This window comes from Macaca mulatta, chromosome 3, assembly GCF_049350105.2.
Source record: "Macaca mulatta isolate MMU2019108-1 chromosome 3, T2T-MMU8v2.0, whole genome shotgun sequence".
In the NCBI taxonomy this organism is placed as follows: domain Eukaryota; kingdom Metazoa; phylum Chordata; class Mammalia; order Primates; family Cercopithecidae; genus Macaca; species Macaca mulatta.
Genome location: NC_133408.1, coordinates 159,171,428 through 159,194,666, shown reverse-complemented (window position 1 = coordinate 159,194,666; position 23,239 = coordinate 159,171,428).

The following is a 23,239-nucleotide window of genomic DNA, read 5'->3' as shown; positions in this document are numbered from 1 at the left end:
AAATATATTTATTTACATATAATTGTACCTTAATCTTTATAATTCAATACATTATCAAATAAGAATACTATTCCCCATTAAGACATACATAAATCTAAGGGTTTATAAATATTAGCAACATCTTGATAGACTGGATAAAGAAAATGTGGCACATATATACCATGGAATACTATGCAGTCATAATAAAGGATGAGTTCACGTCCTTTGCAGGAACATGGATGAAGCTGGAAACCATCATTCTCAGCAAACTAATACAGGAGCAGAAAAACCAAACACCACATATTCTCATTCATAAGTGGGAGTTGAACAATGAGAACACATAGGCACAGGGAGGGGAAGATCACACACCAGGGCCTGTCAGGGGGTGGGGAGCTAGGGGAAGGATAGCATTAGGAGAAATACCTAATGTAGGTGATGGGTTGATAGGTGCAGCAAACCACCGTGGCACGTGTATACCTATGTAACAAACCTGCACATTCTGTACATGTATCCCAGAACTTAAAGCATAATGATAAAAAAGGGTTAGACTCATTAAAAGTACAATTTTGTGATTTCCAAGTTATTGATTTGAGTCATCTATAGAAATCATGTTTATTGTGTAAAAACAACTGTAAAAATCCCTGAAAAAGTAGTTGGTTCAAAGATCTCTAAATATTCCTTAATAGCTATGTGAGTGGACAAAATATGAGCACACCTAGCTGCCAATTAAAATATTCTTGAGAAAACTATACAAGTTTAAATACAGGACATTTTATGAGAGTTTGTAATTAACTGCAATTCCTTTAGTGAAACAGATTTTTATAGTATAGTAATTATGTTAGAAAAATTACATCAGAATACACATGTGTGTTTTTGTCAAGGTGTTCAATTTTTGTAGCCCAGAGGGCAATGGTTTTCAGAACTTTCACGAGACCATTGAATTTAGGTTAGTGGTGAAGCCTACAAAATGATAGGCTAGAGTCCCTAAATTCAAGGCTCATAAAGCATGTTTATATATGTTTACAAATTGTACAAGATGCTTGTATTGCCTCGGAGTTCTGGGTAAAATAATTATACAGAAATGTAGAGAATTCAAACATAAGTCCTTTCATGTAGCCTAAGAAACAGCCCAGGCTCCAAGTATTGCCTCCCTGCCACCACTTTCCATCTACAGCAAATGGTCTCCTTATAAAACTAAATGTTTGTTGGGATCATACACATGAACTTGAAACATTATTCTCACAAGCCTGATGTTTAATACTAATTCTAGAGTGCTTATCACAGTAATTCTCATCTTCACACAACTCCATATATCCACATCTTTCTTACACGAGTTCACTCAGGAGCATGTATACATCCCCACATAAACACACACACACATACACACACACACACAATTTGGAAATGATAGAGGTTGGGCTTTCAGACACTGTGGTCATGTGACCTCTGAACATGCAATTCTTTGTTTTTGTTTTGTGACACTACTTCAGGAGAAAAATACAATAGATTCATGAACATGAATGTCTTCAGCAGATATTGCATATGCAAAAAACTGAAACACAATAATCTCTTAAAGGAAACTTTCTCCTGAAACTAAGGTATAGACTGTTTTCCTTAAAAGGGATGTTTACCATGAACAAATTATACAAAGTTCTTGTAAAATAATGCATTAATAATTTGAGAATCAAAAATTTTTATGTTTAGGCAGATATATAGTTCACTTATACAGATTATCTTTATTAAATGTTAAAACAGTAATTATTGCACAGTAAAATAGACATTCAGTTATTATATTTTATGGAAGATCCATACCAGAAGAATATCAGAAATAATTTCAAAATCTGCCTTCCCATTAATCTTACATGACAGTTGTTAATGAGATAGTTTCCAAAATAGTCTGGAAAGCTGAATGAGTGGCGAAAACTTTAAAATTACTTGAAAAATACCATTACATAACAAATCTTTAAATAAAAGTACAAAATAGACTTTTAGGATGAGTAGTACAGTTTCTCTTGTGCCAGAAAGATCTGTCTTTGAAATAGGTAAGGAAAGCTACCACTGATAATTTGGCACCAGAAATAGATCTGGCTGAAGTTACTTGGGAGTTATTTGCTGGGCTCTAAGATTACATTTTTATGACCATAAACTCACTCATCTTCTAAAACTGAAGCAGGTCATTTCAGCACAATTATATTCAACAGAGCAGCATCTAAACGAATCAGTGTTTGGTAACATGAGCCAACACGAGATCTTTCAGGGCAGAAGAGTTAGCTAGAAAATAACATTTTCTAACAGAATCAGTCAGAGAGAAAACAACCCATCAGGTGGGAGACATCCCAGGGCAATTATTGCAAAATCTCCACCTGGCTGAGTGAATAATCATTTTAGAGACAATCAAAACTGTTGAAATTGCACCTCATTGGTTAATGATTCCATTATAGCTGGAAGGCTAACACCGATGAAAAGAGATACAGAGTTTATATTTCAAACAATTAGTGCACACAAATTCCTTCATTGACTATTATAACATCAAAATAATATATTTGGATACAAATTACGACTTGCACTGGGTGAGTATTGTGGCTGACAACTAACCACATTATTATTATTATTATTATTATTATTATTATTATTATTATTCACCGCAGCTCACAAAGACTTCCTCTTGTTCGCAGGGTTGGCGAATCACTGCCTTTATTTCGGGCTAACCTAGAACTCTTATTTCTATTCATGTCAGGTTTGTGTTCTCTATTATACTTAGGAGAAGGTGATTTTCTAATACAAAAAAATAGTTTTTCTGAAACAAGTATAAATATACTCTAAAGACACCTACATAAATCGTCAATTAATGTTAAAAGAAAAAATAAAGATGCAGAGAAATAATTCAATCTCATAATTTTTAAAAGTTTATCAATATCCCTGTAGGCGAGCTTCTAGATAAAGCCACTGTAAATTAAATTCACATTTCCTAATATTCCTTTGCTCCCATAAATGTATTTTTCCTACAGCAGAGCTTGACTATATTATTCAATATTGTATAACAAAATGACAAAAAAAAAATCAATCGTGGAACACCTGATACTTATTCCTTTATAAAATGAGAGCAAATGTTGTGTCTATTATGATTTATTAATGTTTGCTAGAAAAATAATCCATAAATAGTATATAAAGTTTGGCTTGGGGAAAAGTAACATCTTAGTAGACGTGTAGATCCTGTTTGATAAAGGAATTTGATTCATTTTCACACCTTTTGGTGTCACCTTTAGTCACTTAATTATTGTCTATGACGTGCTTTCTTAATATATAAAGATAGGAAAAAGAAATATATTTTAAGTTTATTCCATCATAGTTTACAAGCCACATGATTTGTCAGGCACGGTGGCTCACGCCTGTAATCCCAGCACTTTGGGAGGCCGAGGCAAGTGGATCACGAGGTCAGGAGATTGAGACCATCCTGGCTAACGTGGTGAAACCCCGTCTCTACTAAAAATACAAAAAAAAAAAAAAAAAAAAAAAAAAAAAAAAATTAGCCAGCCGGGATGTGGGCGCAGCTACTCGGGAGGCTGAGGCAGGAGAATGGCATGAACCCAGGAGGCGGAGCTTGCGTGAGCCAAGATCGCGCCACTGCACTCCAGCCTGGGCGACAGAGCGAGGCTCTGTCTCAAAAAACAAAACAAAGCAAAAAAAGAAGCCACGTGATTCAGAAATTTGCCAAGTATTTTATTTAATGTGTGTTTTTCTATGAGTTGACAATACAAATTGTAGCTTTAAAAAAGTTAGATTCAGGGATATGTGTGCCAGTTCGTTATATAGGTAAATGGCTTCTCACCAGGGTATGGTATGCAGATTATTTTGTTACTCAGATAATAAGTGTAGTAACCAATTGGTATTTTTTTTTTCATCCTCATCTGCTTCCTACCATCCTCCTTCCTCAAGGAGACCCCATTATCTGTTGTTCCCCTCTTTATGTTCATGTGTTCTCATTATTTAGCTCCTACTTTTAACTGAGAATATGCTGTACTTGGTTTTCTGTTACTGTGTTAAATTTCTTGGAATAATGGCCTCCAGCTGCATCTATGTTGCTGCAAAAGACATGATCTCATTCTTTTTTATGACTGTGTAGTATTCCATGCTGTATACATACCATATTTTCTTTATCTAGTCTATCATTTAGGTTGATTCCATGGCTTTGCTATTGTGAAGAGTACTGCAATGAACATATGCACACATGTGTCTTTATGTTAGAATAATTTATATTCCATTGAGTCTGTATCCAATAATGAAATTTGTAGGTCAAATGGTAATTCGATTTTAGGTTGTTTAAAGAATTGCTGCAGTGATTTACATTTGAAATTTATATTTTAAAATTTTAAATGTAAATTTTAAGCTAATTTGAACTTCCACCAACAGTGAATAAGCATTCCCATTGCTCCACAATCTTACCAGCATCTTTCATTATTGGAATTTCTAGTAACAGCCGTTCTGACTGGCGTGAGATGGTATCTCATTGTGGTTTTGATTTGCATTTTTCTAATAGTGATTTTCTACTTTTTTTCATATGCTTGTTGGCTGCATGTATGTTTTCTTTTGAAAAGCGTCTATTCATGTCATTTGCTCACTTTTTAATAGGGTTGTTTTTTGCTTACATATCTATTTAAATTCCTTATGGATTCTGAATATTAAATCTTAGTTGGATACATAGTATGCAAATATTTTTCTGATTCAGTAGGTTGTTTTTATACTCTATTGATTGAATGATTCTTTTGCTGCACAGAAGCTCTTTAGATAATTAGGTCTCATTTGTTAATTTTTTGTTTTGTTACAATTGTGTTCAGAGTCTTTGTCATAAAGCCTTCGTTGGGACCTATGTCCAGAAAGGTATTTCCTATGTTTTCTAGATTTTTCTTCTAGTATTTTTATAGTTTTAGGTTTTACATTTAAATCTTTAGTCCCTCTTCAGTTGATTTTTATATACAGTAAATGTAAGCAATCAAGTTTCAATCTTCTGCACATGACTATCCAGTTATTCTAGCACCATTTATTGAATAGGGAGTCCTTTCCCCTTCACGTATTTTTATCAACTTTATTGAAGATTGGATGGTTACAGCTGTGCAGCCTTATTTCTGTTCCTGTAGTATATATATCTGTTTTTGTCTCAGTAGCATGCTGTCTTGGTTACTGTATCCTTGCAGCATAGTTTGAAGTTGGGTAACTTGATGCCTCCAACTTTATTTATTTATACATATATATATATATATTTTTTTGCTCAGGATTACCTGGGCTATTTGGGTTCCTTTGTGGTTCTATATTAATTTTTAAAATAGTTTTTGCTAATTTGATGAAGAATGTCCTTGGTAGTTTAATAAGAATAGCACTGAATCTGTAAATTGAAGATACTCAGGATGTTAACATTACCAAATGGGCCTAATAGACATCTACAGAATTCTCCATTCAAAAACAATACAGTGTACATTCTTCTCATCTGCACATATGAGATGTACTCTAAAAACAACCACACAGTCAGACATAAAAAATCCTCAGCAAATTAAGAAAAAAAAAAAAAACTGAAATCATACCAACTACAGTCTCAGACCACAGAGCAATAGATAAAGATATCAATACCAAAAAAATCACTCAAAATTATACAATTGTATGGAATTAAACAACCTGCTCCTGAATGACTTTTGGGTAAATAACAAAATTAAGTCAGAAATCAAGAAATTTTTTGAAACTAATGAGAATAAATATACAGCTTATTAGAATCCCTTAAATACAGCTAATGCAGTAATAAGAGGAAAGTTCACATAACTAACTGTCCACATCGAAGAGTTAGAAAGATGTTAAATTAATAACCTAACATCATAACTAGAGGAACTAAAGGAACAAGAGCAAATCAACCTCAAACTTAGCAGAAAAAAAGAAAGAATCAAAATCAGAGCTGAACTGAAGGAAAATAAGATGTGAAAAACCATACAAAAGATAAACTAATCCAGAAGTTTGTTTTCTGAAAAAAGTAATAAGGTAGATCACTAATTGGAATAATAAAAGAAGAGAGAAGATCCAAATAAACACAATTTGTGATGACAAAGGGGACATTACCATTGACCCTACAGGGAAGTAAAAATCCAAAAACAACCAAATAAACAAATGAAAAAACTCTTAGAGATACTAAAACAAATACCTCTGTAAACACAAACTAGAAAACCAGAAGAAATGGATAAACTCCTGGACACATACACGCTCCCTGGACTGAACCAGGAAGCAGGTGAAAATCTGAACAGACCAATAGTAAGTTCCAAAACCGAATCAGTAATAATAATCTAAAAAAAGCCTACCAACAAAAAAAGCCCAGGGACAGATGGATTCACAGCCAAATTCTATCAGATGTATTAAGAAGAAGTGGTGCCATTCCTACTGAAATTTTTCCAACAGATTGAAGAGGATAGACTCCTTCCTAACATTCTATAAGGCCAGCATCATGCTGATGCCAAAAAGAGGCAGAGACACAGCAACAACAAAAGAAAACTTCTGCCAGTATTCTTGATGAACATAAATGTTTATGATCAATAAAATACTGAAAAACCAAATCTAGCAGCATATTAAAACACTAATCCACCATGATCAAGTAGGTGTTATCCCTGGTATGCCTCATTGGTTCAACATATGTCAATCAATAATGTGATTCATCATATAAACAGAACTAAAAACAAAAACCACATGATTATCTCAATAGACATAGAAAAGGCTTTTGAAAAAATTCAACCTCCCTTAATGTTCAATACTCACAACAAACTAGGCAGTGACAGAACTTACTTCCAAAAAATAAGAGCCATCAATGACAAACCCACAGCCAACACCATATTGAACGGGTGAAAGCTGGAAGCATTCCCCTTGAAAACCGGCACAAGAAAAAGTTGCCCTCTTTAACCATTCCTATGCAACATAAAAGTGGAAGCACTGGGCAGAGCAATTAAGCAAGAGAAAGAAATAAAAGGCATCCAAATAGGAAGAGAGGAAGTCAAACTATCTCTGTTGGTAGATGATATGCTTCTATACCTGCAAATCCCCATAGTTTCTGCCCCAAAGCTCCCTGATCTGATAAACCATTTCAGCAAAGTTTCAGGATACAAAATCAAAGTACAAAAATTAGTAGCATTCCTGTACACCAACAACATGCAAGCTGATAGCAAATCAAGAATTCAACTCCATTCACAACAGCCACAAAAGAATAATGTATCTAGCAATAAATCTATCTGGGAAGATGAAAGATCTCTACAATGAGAACTACAAAACATTGCTTAAAGAAATCAGAGATGACACAGACAAATGGAAAAACATTCCGTGCTCATGGATAGGAAGAATCAATATTGTCAAGCAGTAGATTTTCAATGCCACGTGTCAAATGCTCCCCAGGTTGACTCTGCCTTCTCTCTCTCTACTATGACTTGTGAAATATATCAGCAAAAGAAAAATAAGTGAGAGGAGTTTTTGAATGCAGAAGTTTCTCAGATCTAAGTGACAGTGAAATAGTGAATATCAACACTTTCCGTTTTCCAAAGGCCAATAATGAAGAAACAAAAACATTAAAAAAAAAAATGACTGGGAGCAATACACACTGAGAAGGAAAATTTAGGGATGTTGAAAAGAGGAATCATGTCATTGCGGGCTGCAGGATTGCATTCTGAGAATGAGACACTTGCACTAAAGTAAAATTAAGATGGAGGTTGAAGGATGTGTTTTGTTCATTAATATTATTTCTTTACAATAACACTAGTAAGAAGTAAAATTCAATATTCTAAATAGCAACTATCAGTTGATTTTAAGGATTACTATATAAATGTATGTCAATTAATTGTATTTATAAAGTATTTTATAGCTATTTAAAAATATTATGTTTTGTATTTGAAATAATATTTTGGAATGACAATCTAAATAATGAAATACATTAAGTTGTCATTGTTAGTATTTAAAATAGATTACCTAATTTTATAATATTTTGAGTTTTAAAATGTCAGTATTACTTAGAATGCTTTCATACACCTAAATGTGAAAAAAAAGAAAAAGTTTAGAGATAATTATCAACCTATTTTTTTTTATTTCTGTAACCCACAAGACAAATGTGACAATGAAATTTCATAACTTAAAAAGCACATTAGACCTTTCCTGACAATATGATGCACCTCCAAAATCATAGGCAGGAATGCTTTTAAATTCAGCTCCACAGCTACCTCCTAAAGACCTACTTCATTTTGATGATTTCCTACAGTCTAAACACTTTCATTGTAAGACTGTTCTGTACACAGCCTTAAGTTCCAAAATGAGGAAGGACATTTTCTAGGCCTCATGCTGCGTTTGGAGAGAATGAGGTTAATATTTTCCCTCAGCAGTGAGGATCTGCAGTCCAGCATCTTTAATATAGAGACTGCCAGGGGAACAGGGAGCAATGTTGGGAATTACTTTTTCCTTTTTCCCTCTGTGAAGACTATGAGGAATATGTCTAAAAGGGTAAAATATTTAGCTTAGAGATTGGGTAAAAGATTACATTTCTTACTCTTTTTCTTCTCATTGCTGATTAAAAACGTCTTCTACCTCCAAGGCAACAACTTATCTTTGAGATTCAATTCTCTATTTTCTCTGGGGAAATACAAACACTAACTTGGTCTTTATTTAGCAGTAATCTCCAAAGTGTAGCACGTGTATACAATTACAATGACTTTGGAGCAACTCTCTAAGTTCCTTCAGCACCTACAGAGAACAACCTAAGTGCTGATATCACTAGTCAGATTATCATCCTATCCATTTATTTGTTCATTCAGGAGTTCAGGCAGGCTTTAGAGCTTTCACTCGGCAACAGTCAACTACCAACTAGACACATAGGTTTCTGGGAGGCAAAACGTAGATAACGTGTGATTCACATCTTCCAGAAGTTTCGTTTCAGGAGAAGGCAAATATATGAACAAATAATCATAATATAACTCATAGTGGGATATTTGAAGTGTGAACAAATAGACCCTAGAATACAGATTTCTCAATCTATGAATTCCATCCTCCATAGCGTGCTTGCGCGCACGCGTGCGCGCACACACACACACACACACACACACACAACAAGAAAAGATCAAGAAAACAAAGAGTTGGCCAGGCACGGTGGCTCACGCCTGTAATCCCAGAACTTTGGGAGGCCTAGACAGGTGGATCAGCTGACATCAGGAGTTTGAGACGAGTTTGCCAACGTGGCAAAACCTTGTCTTTACAAAAAATACAAAAAAAATTAGCCTGGCATGGTGGCAGATGCCTGTAATCACAGCTGCTCGGGAGGCTAAGGCAGGAGAATTCCTTCAACCCGGGAGGCGGAGTTTGCAGTGAGCCGAGATTGTGCCATTGGACTCCAGCCTGGGCAACAAGAACGAAATTCTGTCGGAAGAAGGAAGGAAGGAAGGAAGGAAGGAAGGAAGGAAGGGAGGAAGGGAGGAAGGAAGGAAGGGAGGAAGGGAGGAAGGGAGGAAGGGAGGAAGGGAGGAAGGGAGGGAGGGAGGGAGGGAGGGAAGGGGAGGAAGTAGAAACAAAACAAATCGTTTATAATTGGACTTTTTTTTACTAAAATCTTAAGATCTGCTCCTGGTGACTGACACTAGAACATACAAAGAACATCCCTCTGTAAAGACAGTTGTCAGACAAGCACCAAGAAACAAAGCAGGCCAGAATGGCCTCTTTCACTGTTTTAAAAGCATGCAATTGGATTTTAGCACCTTTTATTTCAACATAATGATGGTTATAAAGAAACCTGCAGAGGAAAAACAAACCATATACAAGAAAATGTAAACAGAACAAGAGATTCAGGAAGATTTGCTTCTTGCCTTTAACAGTGGTGGTCTTCAATTGCTGTCCTGAAACATTCGGGCAGAAGCATAGAGCACCTGTCTCAGCCTTTCATGATTCTTAGGACTCATGGAAGGATGGATCTAGGAATACAGACAGACAGGGCAGCAAGGAAGAGAGAGAGAGAGAGAGAGAGAGAGAGAGAGAGAGAGAGAGAGAGAGAGAGACTCACCGACCATTCTCTCTTGAAGTTAGCCTGAAACCTTCCCATTTCTAGACAAAAAAAGTATTTCAGAGGACCATCTAAAAGGTGAACCATGGTACTTGCTAATTCAGAGAATGACCTCCTACCTATTTAGGAACAGAGTTAGGTGGAATTCATAAAGGGAAAAAGGTGAGTCCCCTAAAAGCTTACAGGTTGTAATAGAGATATGTGCAAAGTGCTGTGGTGGTTTGCAATGGTAAGGAATTATTAATTAACTTTGGGTGGGGGAATTTTAAAAAAAGTTAAACAGGCAGCGGCATTTTGAGGTAAGCATTCTTAATACATCCACAGATATCCTGGAGCAACTCTGATTATCTCAGCAATCAGATTTTGATAGCTGGAACCATTCGTGTGCATCTGTCTAGTCATGTACCTGTTCTGTAATTTATGAAAATATTGGCATCACCTTAAGATACACTCATGTTGAAAACAGATTTGCTAAATAATTATAAAGGCCACAGCAACTTGATCAGGAAAGCAGTGAATTGTGGCACACAGCTGGAATATGCTGTCTTTTTCCTTGGATCCATTTTTTATTTATTTGCATTTTTATTAAAGTCTCTCCACTGTAGCTTGAGAATATTTTTGTGTAAAATAGTACCTAAAATGAAACCCTGAAAGCTACCCAGAACTGCTTTGCCAATATTGTGCATGCTATGATGAGACCACTAGATATACCCACCTTCATTCTGCCTTCTGACTTTCCACCTAAACACTTTCATATGTGAAGATGAAATGGGGCATAAACAGAGGCTAGAGCTTGACTCAGAAAAACTCAGTTCAAGCTTATCCTCTGCCCTTCTGGGTTTGGAAATTAAGTCATGTAATTTCTCTGGCTGGTTTTTACTTCACAAAGTTGTGATCATCTATTCAAAAAAACAATATATTTGATATCCTCATATCTACTAATAGTATTAATAGGAAATAATTCAGAATTTTAACACTTTCTTTCTGAATTTCCAAACTATAAAAAAGCATAATGTTAATCAGGTACATGAAAATGATATTAAACAAAGATATTTGAAATAGATCATATTTTATATATATATATATATATACTTGTTCCAGCTCTGTCTGAATATATTTATCCAGTCTATTTTAATTACCGGCATTTCATTTACTTAATAAGTGTAATCCTCATTGGGTGGAGTGTATACTGCTTGGGTGATGGGTGCACCGAAATCTCAGAAATCACCACTAAAGAACTTATTCATGTAACCAAACACCACTTTTCCCCAAAATTCTATTGAAATTTTAAAAAGTGTAATTTTGTATTTTAGCTCTAAATAATGAAAAAGAATAAGGAAAATGGGGAAGAGTATCTGCAGCGATTGCAACATTTTACAAATGTTAATGAAACACACTTTCGCATATCATGACATTGATTTTGAGTGGCTTACGATTTTTATTGTGTTTTCACACATAATTTACATTTAATAGTTATTTTTCAAGAGGAGACAGATATTTATATAACTAGGAGCCTTTCATAGAACTGGGCAAAGGTTAATAAACGTGAATAAATCACATGCAATTATGATGATTCTGTGGTAATAAATATACAGTAATTTTCAGCAAAAAGTAAGATTTGTACACTATTTCTATGCAGCTGAAACATATTCTAGAAATAAAGTTATAAGGATAAATATTTTAAAATGTGAACTTGCTAGACATGCATAATTTTAAAAAGAAAATAGGCCTCATTTTACACAAAGCTTAGAAGTGTTTAAAAAGCAAATAAACAAAAAATAAATATTTAACAGTTCAAGTTTTTTTTTTTTTTTTTTTTTGAGATGGAGTCTCTCTGTGTCTCCTAGACTGGAGTGCAGTGGCGCGATCTCGGCTCACTGCAAGCTCCACCTCCCGGGTTCACGCCATTCTTCTGCCTCAGCCTCCCAAGTAGCTGGGACTACAGGGGCCCACCACCACGCCTGGCTAATTTTTTTGTATTTTTAGTAGAGACGGGGTTTCACCGTGTTAGCCAGGATGGTCTCGATCTCCTGACCTCGTGATCCACCCGTCTCGGCCTCTCAAAGTGCTGGGATTACAGGCATGAGCCACCACACCCGGCCCAAGAGTTCAGGTTTTTAAAATAATTTTAAGCCCCATTTTTCTTCTTAATATGAAATCATCAGTGCAATTTAAATTTATTCCACAAATATTTATCAGTACTTGCCGTGATCCCAGCACATGCAGCAGTGAGCAAATGTACCAAAAATCCCACCCTATGGTACTTCTATTTTAGGGAGAGGAGGCAGACAATAAACAAACAAACAGAAATTAGAAAGTTGTATAGTATGTTATAAGATAATGAGTAGTTGGAAAAATAGGGGGAAAAAAAGGAAAAGAGGATACGTAGGATAGTGGATCTCAGCAGCAGATACACCTGAAGCCACAGAAGTCAAACCGAACTCACTAAAAGCATTAGTATAAGCTCATCTTCAAAATCAACAGGGAATCTCACAGATGCATTTTGGTTTTCATTTCATCTGACACTTTTGCTATGATCATTCATGTTAATACTCACAGAAAATTGATGTGTACATCACAGTGCTCTATGCATGTTACTCAAGCTAACCGTACCCCAGCTTCACATTGTTACCTCTTTTACTTAACTATTTAGAGCTCAGCTACTGTTTTCACTAGCCATTTAGTATCTAAGATAGATAGATGGATAGATAGACGGATAGATAGATAGATAGATAGATAGATAGATAGATAGATAGATGGAAACATACATAAGCAGCATTGATTTTTAATTGGTATATTAGTTTGTTGAAGCTACTATAACAAAGTACCACATAGCAGTTGGCTTAAGCAACAGAAATTAATTGTCTTATAATTCTGGAGGTTAGAAGTCTGAGAACGAGGTATCAGCACGTTCATAAAATAAATTATGTTCCATCATTTTCTCCTAGCTTCTGGGGTTTTGTTGTCCGTCTTTGTCATTCCTGGCATGTAGAGGGCATTGTCCCTGTACCTTCGCATTGTCTCTCTCTGTACCTCTCTTTTCTTCACGTGGTGTTCTTTTTAAATAAATACCAGTCACATTGATTTGGGGACCCACCCTACTCCAGTGTGACCTTATTTTGATGAATTATGTCTGCAAGCACCCTATTTCCAAATAAGGTCTCATTCTGAGATACTGGGGGTTAAGACTTCAACATATGGAATTTAAAGGGACACAATTTTTATCATAATGGTCATCTTCACCATCTACTTGTCACTCAGCATCTATTAAATTTAGCAGAATGTGCCTCAATTGATTTAGATGGATTCTGTAAGCATTGATTACTATTTAAGAGATTACTTTGCCATATTCTCACTGATAAATACATATAATAGAATATATCAAAATTGCCATTTAAATCTGCTTCTCTTCTTGATGCTAGTAAAACTGTTACTGTATCATTTTAGCATTATTTTATTTACTGGAGAAAACAGCTTCCATCACCAAATAAACAACAAAAAGAAAAATAAAAAAAGTTTGAAAATATCTACTCAGGTGCAATCCACTATTTAGTCCCTACTCATAGACACACATGTCATTCTCAGATATTAACATGGCATGTATAGTTTTGATATTAATATCTCAGATTTAGTGCTGTGTGATTATAATAACTTTTATCATTTTCTATGTAGAATAAGTCATTAATAAGGAGTCAGTTTACTGCCTTTATCAGATAAGTTCACTCCAGAGCTCTTAAATACCCTAAGTATAAGGATTAGAATATACTAAGCTAATAATTTATTCCTGTGCTCATAAAGTCATTTGATAGCTTATCCATCAGAACATATTTATTAGGAATGAAGAATACACCCAAATACCAATTCCTAGTTATTTATAATATGAAAGTCAATTATTGATAACATTATGACAAATATTTAATCTGCCAATGACAAAATAAGTTGAGGAGGTTATTTCATCACAGGTAAAGAGATATAAACACAAATAAAGAAAGAATGTGAATTTTTAAAGTCTGAAATTCATTTTCCATATTAAAATGCCTAAATGACCTACAGAATTCAGTTCAAGGTTCATCTGTTTACACAATCTATTGCCTGAGGGAGTGTTGAAGGAGAAAATTTATTTGAGAAGAAAATTAGATAATCACTGGGGGAAGTTGATTGAATGCTGACAAAGTGTCAGCAAGTTGCTTCTTTAATTTATGGTTTTAATCATAGAAAGTTGGTCTGAGCTGGAAAATGTGCACATACTTTAACCAATATGCCAAGTTTCACAGGGCTTAACATTAAACTGCTCAACTGAAATATTAACACTATATTCCATGTTTCATTAATTCATTAATTCATTCTTTCTTAAATAATTATTCAACATCTGTTATCTGCAATGCTTTGGAGATCTATAATTGTCCCGCAAGTTAATAAGATAGCAAAGGCACATAGCAGGATTTTCTATTCAGAAGAACTTCAAGAAAGGCATTCCAGAGGAAATGATATCTGCGCTAATTCTAAAAGGATGGTTAGGAATTAACCAGGTAAAGGCAGCCAGGAGAGGGTCAGAAATGTTGGATGATACAGAAGTGGATGTTTCAGAAAGAGAAAATAACATAAGTAACGATCTGGAGCAAAGACGTAGCATTCTCTGATTTCAGCTTGGGTGGCGTGCAGGATGTCAGGTAGAGTCTGATGCAAGTAGGCATAGATAGCATAACATCCATATTAAGAAAATTGGAATGTATAATGGTTGCAATGAAAAGCCACAGAGGAGTTTTTCTTTGTGACATGTGTAAGCAAATTAGCATTTTACAGAGTAGTCCAAACATAGAGTGGAGAATGTATTGAATAGAAAAATAACTAGAGGCCAGAAGACTAAAATATTACAGCTGTAAAACATAGCAGGCATGTTTTGTACCTGGAAAATTAGGCTAGAACTAATAGAGACAGAAGAAGTAACGGTTGTAAAAATATGCATTGGGTATTGAATTTTTGTGCTACTGGTGTGGATAGGGAAAGAGAATTGAAATCAAGAAATGATAACAGCTTTGTGATTTGGAAAAGAAGTGAAAATTCTATCCAAACCAAGAAATACAAATTAACACAGATCAATAGTTAATAGTAACCTATAGCTTTAGGTTGAAAAGGATTACTGCTCATCTATACGCTTTGTGAAAAAAGTGTCATAATTTTTAAAACTATAATTAAAATGTTTATATCAGGTTTAGGAGATGATAGCAGTGCTAAGAATGCCCCAATTTTGGCAATTAATTCTCCATTCTTCTCTTAATTTAGCTGATCGCATCACACACATATCATCTCTAATCTTTCTTATCCTAGAGTCCAGGAGGAACTTCAAAAAAAAAAAAAAAAGCCAGCTTCATATTTTACATACCATGTAATTTCACATACTTTATAATTCACCTCCTGTATGTGTAGTCAATATTTTTTAGAAAATTTATAGAGCTCTGCAACTATCACCATAATTCAGTTTTAGAACATTCCATCCAAAATTTGCCTTAAACTAATTTTTAGTTAATTCCCACTCTCACGCCCCACTCTACATTATGACTGATCTGTTTCTACTTCTGTAATTTGTGTTTAATGGATATTTGATATAAACAGAATTATACAGTATGTGGTCTTTCGTCCTGCCCTTTTCTTTTAGCTTAACATATTTGAATTCACCTATTTTGTGCCATGTATCAGTAGTTAGATCCTTTCCATTGCTGAATAGCAGTTCATTACATAATGATGTTACATTTTGTTTTTCATTTACTAGGTAACTGCCAGGTTATGGCTGTTATGAAATACTTAAATTGCTGCTATGAATATTTGCATGCAGGTATTTATGTGTGTATGTACTATTATTTCTCATTGATCCTAAAAGTGAAATTGCTAGGATTTTTGTTAATGTTTGACATTTTAAGAAACTAACAAATTCTTTAGAATGGTTGCACCCATTTTTCATTACCAGTAAGGTGTAGATACCAATTTCCCTGCATGCTTGCCAATATTTAATATTTTCTATCATTTTATTATAGTCACTCTAATTTATGTAAAATAATATTTTGCAGAGGTTTTGTGTTTCCATAATCGCTAATGATGTTGAGCATATTTTCATGTATTAATTAATCATTTTCATATCTTCATTGATAAAATTTCTAATACATGGTTTTACCCATTTTTAAAATTGTGTAACATTTTCTTACTATCTTGTAAGAGTTCTACAATATCATGGATTCATGTTCCATGTCAAATATAGAAATATAAAACTCCTAGACTATAATCTAGATGTATGTTTTATTCCAGAAGCTTTATCTTTTTAGCACTTTCATTCCATTTGATCTATGGTATATTCTGTGTTAATATTTCTTATGGTATAAGGTTAAAATCTCACGTGTTTTATGTCTATTTCTTTTATTTTTTTTCCTTTTTTTTGGACATTCAATTATCCTAATGCCATTTGGAGAAAAGTAATACTTCCTGTCCTTTCCCCATGGAATTTTCTTGGCACATTTGTTAAAAATTAGGCCATCATAAATATAAAGGTTTATTTCTAAATTATCAATTATATTTTATTGTTCATATACAAACCTTTGCCCCAATATCAAACGTTTGATTACTCTGATTTCATAAGGGTTTTGAATAAAGATAGTTAACTTCATAGTTGTTCCATTTTTAAAATTATTTTGGCTTTTTTATGTACTTTACATTACCATAAGACTTTACGATCATCTTGTTAATTTATATTTTAAAAAATTTGCTGGTACCTTGATAAGAATTGCATTAAATTTTTAGATCAATTTGGGGGAGGATTACCATCTTCAAAGCATCATATATTCCAACCCATGAATTTTTATTTAGAACTTTAATTTCTCTCAGCAACGTTTAATTTTTTAAATTTGCAAGCCTTGTGCTTCTTTTGTTTTTATTTCTAAGCGTTTTATTTTTTCTATTATAAATGACATTACTTTCCTAATATTATTTTTGAATTGTTTTGAATATAAAATTAAGTGTACAGAAATACACTTAATTTTTATAAATCCATATTATATTCTATGACCTTACTACTTGTCTTCTTTAATTGTTTGAAATTATCTACATAAAAGATGACGTCATTTGCAAATAAGAGTTTCACTTCTTTTCTCTCAATCTGCTCTTTTTCGTTGTTTTTGTTCTTTATTTCCCTTATTTTACATCTAAAACCTCAAGAAAAAAATGTTAGATCACACTGATGAAATAAAAAATAAAAGCTCTTTCCTGTTTCTATTATTACAGGTAGAGAAATCAGTATTTTCACAATTAAGTATCATGTTAACTGCGGGTTTTTCACAAATATCATTTATGAAGTGGAAGGTGTTCCCTCTACTCTTAATTTGCTAGGAGGTTTGTGTTTGCTTCATTCTTGCTGTTTAGTCAGGAGTGGATTTTAAATATTGTCAAATGTATTTTTTTGACCATTATTATGTTAACATGTTATATTAAATAAGTTTCAGATATTAAACTAACTTGGCATCCAACTTGCTCATGGTGCATAATCTCTTTCATATGTTGCTGAAAGAACATATGAATACCACTGAGGTGTTATTTATGAGGGACTTTGGATGGTGGTTTTACATTCTTGCAACATAGCTGTCTGGTTGTGGTATCAGGGCAATACTGACCTCATATCAAAACCTAATTGGGAAATGTTCACTCCTTTACTTGCTAGAAGTGTTTTGGTGGTTTAGCATTATTTATTCTTCAAATATTAAATAGACTGCACCAATTAAAGTATCTGTGCTTTTCTTTGTGGGCAGATTTTTAATGACTAATTCAATTTTTTAATGTTTTATGTAGTGTATTTGTGCTTCCTATTTCTCCATGAATTTGTTTTCAAAGTGTTCCCTTCTAGAAATTTTTCCATTTTATCAAAGCTATTTTATTATTTTTTAATTTTCACAATATCCTCATATAAATTTTTAATGTTTTAATTACTAAATGTTCTTTTGAAGTGTCTTCTCCTTAATTTGGTAATTCAGCTTTTGTCCACATTGTCCCAGTTCAGTTCAGATATAAGTTAGTAAGTTTTGTTAATCTTTTCAGAGAACAAACTTGGTTTTCATAATTTTGTTCTGTTGTTTTCTCCATTCTATTTGATTGAATTTCTTTTTAAGTTTTTCTTACTTTCTTTCTTTTGCTTGGTTTTTGTTTGTTTTACTTTCTTTCTAGTTTCATAAGATGTGACCTTAAGTTGTTGTTTTGAGATCTTCTTCCCTGATAAAGTGACTTTAAATACAAAAGATACAAATATTCCACAAATGTTGGTATGTTACCTGTCTTTTTATTCAATTCAAAGTGTTTTCTAATTTTCTTTGTGCTGTTTTATTTGCTATGAGTTATTTAGAAGCATTTGTTTAATTTACCAATATTTGAAGATTTTGCACATTCCTTTCTACTGTTTAACTCAACTTTTTATTAGTCAGAGAACATGTTTCGTATAACTTAAATCATTTGAAATTTATTGAGAATTTTTTATACATGTTTCGTATAACTTAAATCATTTGAAATTTATTGAGAATTTTTTATAATGTAGCGTATGACCTATTTTGGAGAATGTTCCATGAGTTGTGAAAAGAATGCAGATTCTAAAATTATTGGGTGATTTATCCTTTATATTACGTGTCAATTAGGCCAACTTCAATGATAGTGCTTTTCTAGACGTCTTGCTAATTATACTTCCAGTTGTTTTGTCAGTTACAGAGGGTGAAATATCTAAACGATTATTGTTAATTCATTTCTTTTTTTCTTTTCATTCCATCATTTTCGTTCCATGTAATTTGAGAATTTGTTAGGTGAATATGTTTAATTATTATATCTTCCTAATAAATTGAATATTTAATTTCCATGAACTACCACTCTTTTTCTTCTTGCTAATATAGTGGTCCTTGTATAGTGTAAGTCTATATATGGTAATATTGTGTCTATTTTGACCGTCATTGAAAAACTACTCCTTCTCCCTTATATATTCCCTTTGGTTTGTATATATTTTTTCATCTTTTTACTTTGAACCCATTTGTGTTTTTAAATCTATTGGGTGTCTTCTTTTTTAGACAGTATGTAGTTGGATCTAAATTTTCTAATCTGTCTGATAATCTCTGTCTTTTGAATATAATACTTAGAACTTTTATATTTAAAGTGATTAGTGATTTATTTTCATTTGGCATATTGCTATTTGTTTTTCCTAATATGTTTTGTGTATTTTTTTCCATTTCTTTGTTTCTCATTTACTGCCTTCACTTATGTTACATAATTATTTTTAGCATACTTCTAAAATTTCTCTGTTGATGTTTTGCACTATATTTCTTAGTTACATTTTGTTTCTCTAGAGGTCAAAATATGCATCTTAGCATGTCTTCCCTGCATACATATTGCTATTGCCTTAGCCAGCAATAAGCCTTCTCCAACAAAGATAGCATCCTTAAGCTAAAAGAGTCATTGGCTTTGCCTGACTTTTGCCAGAAATATTGTCTCTTCCATCAACAATACTACTGGATGTGGGTAAGATTTTTGGCTTTATGTTCTCACCCAAATCTCATCACAAATTGTCATCCCCTTGTGTCAAGGGAGGGACCCAGTGGGAGGTGATTGGACCATAGGGCCAGTGTCTCTCATGCTGTTATAATAGCATGTGAGTTCTCATGAGACCTAATGCTTTTAAAATGTGGTACTTTCTCTCTCTTTCTCTCTCTCTGCTATGGAATACCTACTTTGCTTCCTCTTCACCTTCTGCCATAATTTTAAGTTTCCTGAGCCCTCCTCAGCCATGCAGAACTGTGAGTCAATTAAATTTCTTTACCAAGTCTCAGGCAGTTCTTTACAGCAGTGTGAAAATGGACTAATACACCAATGCAAATTGAGTGAGCCTTTTGTGCCTGTGGAAAAGAAGCTTGCCATCCTCACCCCTTGCCCTGTTCTGGCAGAGCCACTGTGTTGACTGAGCTAGAAAGGGAGGGGATTAAAAAGAAGTAGACCCAACAAGAATGTCTATTTCTTCCGCTCTTACCTGAAGTTCAGCAATTTTTAATAATAAATGTTTGTCACATTATTTGCAGGCCTTTGGTTGATATCCAGAATGCTAAAATGGTTATTTTTGTAAATTTTGACGATCTTTGTGGTTGTTTTGTGTAAATGATTTGCTGACCTCTGCATTTGGACATACCAGAAAATTTCTCACCATAACTTTTGGATCATAATTTATAAGATCTTGAATAATTCAGAGTGACTAACTCGCAGGTTTGTACTATACCAAAGGTTAAGGGCCAGGCTTTTCCAAGGGTAGGATGTAGAAGACAGCTCAATAAGCCTGTCATCTTTTATGTTTAAATCAGCTTAAAGGAAAGTATTAAGTCTACTTTTGGATGAATCCAATTTTGAAAATATCTCAAGGTAGAGTGACCTATACTCTAGAAGTCTCTTAGTAATGGTACTATGACTGTGTTAGTATATATGTCTAGAAATGTTAACTTATGTTTTACCACAATTTTAATTTGGTTGTTACATTTGCTTACACAATGAATTGCTAGTATAATATTAGATGATTACCGGAAGAAACTATGACTTCTTTTCTCCGAAACTATGACTTCTTTTCTCCAAATATCCACTTAGGCTTAAGTGGTTATCGGTTTATTCTTAGCAGGGGGGTAACAAGATACGTTAGGTCAAGAAATCAAGTTTAAACCTGAGTAGATAGTAACTTACTCATACAGTGTGTCTTCTTGCAGATGTTTAAAACATATACCTAGAGATAGAGGATAAATGTATTGACATATATATCATGCTCAGTTTAGTTCTGAAGTTAAAGAATAATATTTTAGGTAGGTAGATTTAATTCATATATTTATCTAGTAATTATTTACTAGTGCCGAATTCAGCAGGTATTGTGCAAGTGTCAAGGTTTGAAAAGGAATGGGAAAGGGTTCTAGCTTTCATAGGCTTTTCAGAAAATAAAGAAACAGGTAACCTGTTACCACAATCATTTTGTGAATGATGCTGTAATAAAATCTTCCTAGTTTATGAAAAGAGAGTCTTCCTAGATTTTGTGAGTCTATGATGACCATCTGCACTGCCCCAGGTATAGACTCACAAAATTAGATACAGTTAGATAATTTTCTGTGCTCATAGATGTCAAGGAAGTAAAATTTTCTTCACACTGCCAAATCTCAGGCAACATGACCACTAATGACATAATTCACAATGTGTCTACCCATAGACATTGTTAATACTGTGTATGAGGTTACTTACAGCTAAGTCATTTTGTTTCCTGAATGATGACATATATTGTTCACATTGCTTAGAGTTTCCAATTTGCAAGTAATGTAGAAAATGTTATATACTTAACTATTAGCTTTTGAGGGATATTTAGCTTTATTCTTTTAGCCATACCTACAGATCACAGATATACACATAATTTTTCTACTCAATTTTCTTCACTTTTTAATTCTGCCTATCTGCATTTAATTTCTGCAGAGAAAATAACTTTTTTCCTTCCATTTTGTTATTTAGTTCAGTTTCGAAATGTATTTCTGTATCTGTGTCACTTACATGATATAGTTTAATATTCAAAGAAAAATTCAGAAATATGATATATTTCACTTGTAGCCAATACTCATTAAATTTCAAAGACATTTTACAGCAATCAAAACCATTTTAAAATTATCAAAAATATGTATGTATTTTTGACATATTAAACATTGAACAACCTCTTTTCTTTTAAAACTTCTTACATAGTTTAGATTTCAAGCCAGCATATACCTCTGGAAGATTTGCAATGCTCTATTTGATTCCAAGGAATCATATTGAGGAAAGATGACTTGATGCAAAAGAATTACAAATGTGTTAATATTTCAAGGAAAGACAGACATAGTAAGATAGGAGTATTTACACCTCAAATAGAAATGAAAAGAAACACCATAATATACACTATGCTTCAGGTGGCAACATAGACTATTCACACACAAATAAGTAATAAAAAAAAAAGTTAACATTTAGAAGGTGAACATGACTCAAAGATCTGTGAAAATCAATTAACCAAAAATAGGCTGTTCCAAAGAAATTGAAAGAGATACAAATGAAATCATACTTTAACCTTTAGCCTGCGTTTATAATGAATTCTATCTACTAGACAATGTTACAATAAAGTGCCTTTTCCACAAAGACAAATTCTACAGCATTACCTTTACTAGGACACCCTCCTCACCTCACACAGAAAGTGCACTCAGATGCTAGGCTTCTGTGTCTAAATATTATTATTTCCCTCTAACTCAAAAATATCTTTATATAATTTTGTTTACATTTTGACAAATTCTAGCTCCAAGACTTTGCTTATCAGATGGGCATTAGAATTATTTTTCAGTTTCAAATGTAGTGCAGTAAGTGCTTATTACTAAGCCACTCTTTGCCTAGATCCATGCTTGACTTTATAAAATCAACAAGCACTCAGTCGCTATACTTTCTCCCTCAATCTCTCTCTTCTATCCTCTCCTCTTCTCTACATTTTTCCCTTTTTTCTCTTTCTCTGTTTTTGTCATCTCTCCTTCAATCTGAGAATACAATTATTTCAAGGAGATATATATTCTCCATGAGGAAGACGTGCTTATGAAGATTTATTGGTAGTAATTATATGTGTGATACTGTAGCCACAAAAATATTGTGGCCAAAACTGTATAGGTGAATGAACCCATCATGTAAAAAAAGAATATGAATTTACCAACTAACAGCTGGATAAACAAAATAATAAACCCAAGTTTAAAATTGTATGTGATAACTGTTTATGGGATTTTTGTTGTTGCTGTTTTTACTTTGTGTGTCCTCTCAGATAATAATAATATTTTTTTCTTTTTTTAACTTTTATAATAAGTTCAGGGATACAAGTGCAGATTTATTACATTGGTTAACTTGTGTCATGGGGATTTGTTGTACAGATTATTTCGTGACCCAGATATTAAGTCTAGTACCCATTAGTTATTTTTCCAGATCCTCTCCCTCCTTCTACCCTCCATTCTCTGAAAGACCCCAGTGTATGTTGTTCCCCTCTATGTGTCCATGTGTTCTCATCATTTAGTTCCACTTATAAGTGAGAACAGGTTTTTTAATTGACAAATAAAATGGTATATATTTATAGTATACACCATGACATGGTTTGGCTCTATGTTCCTACCAAAATCTCATGTCAAATTG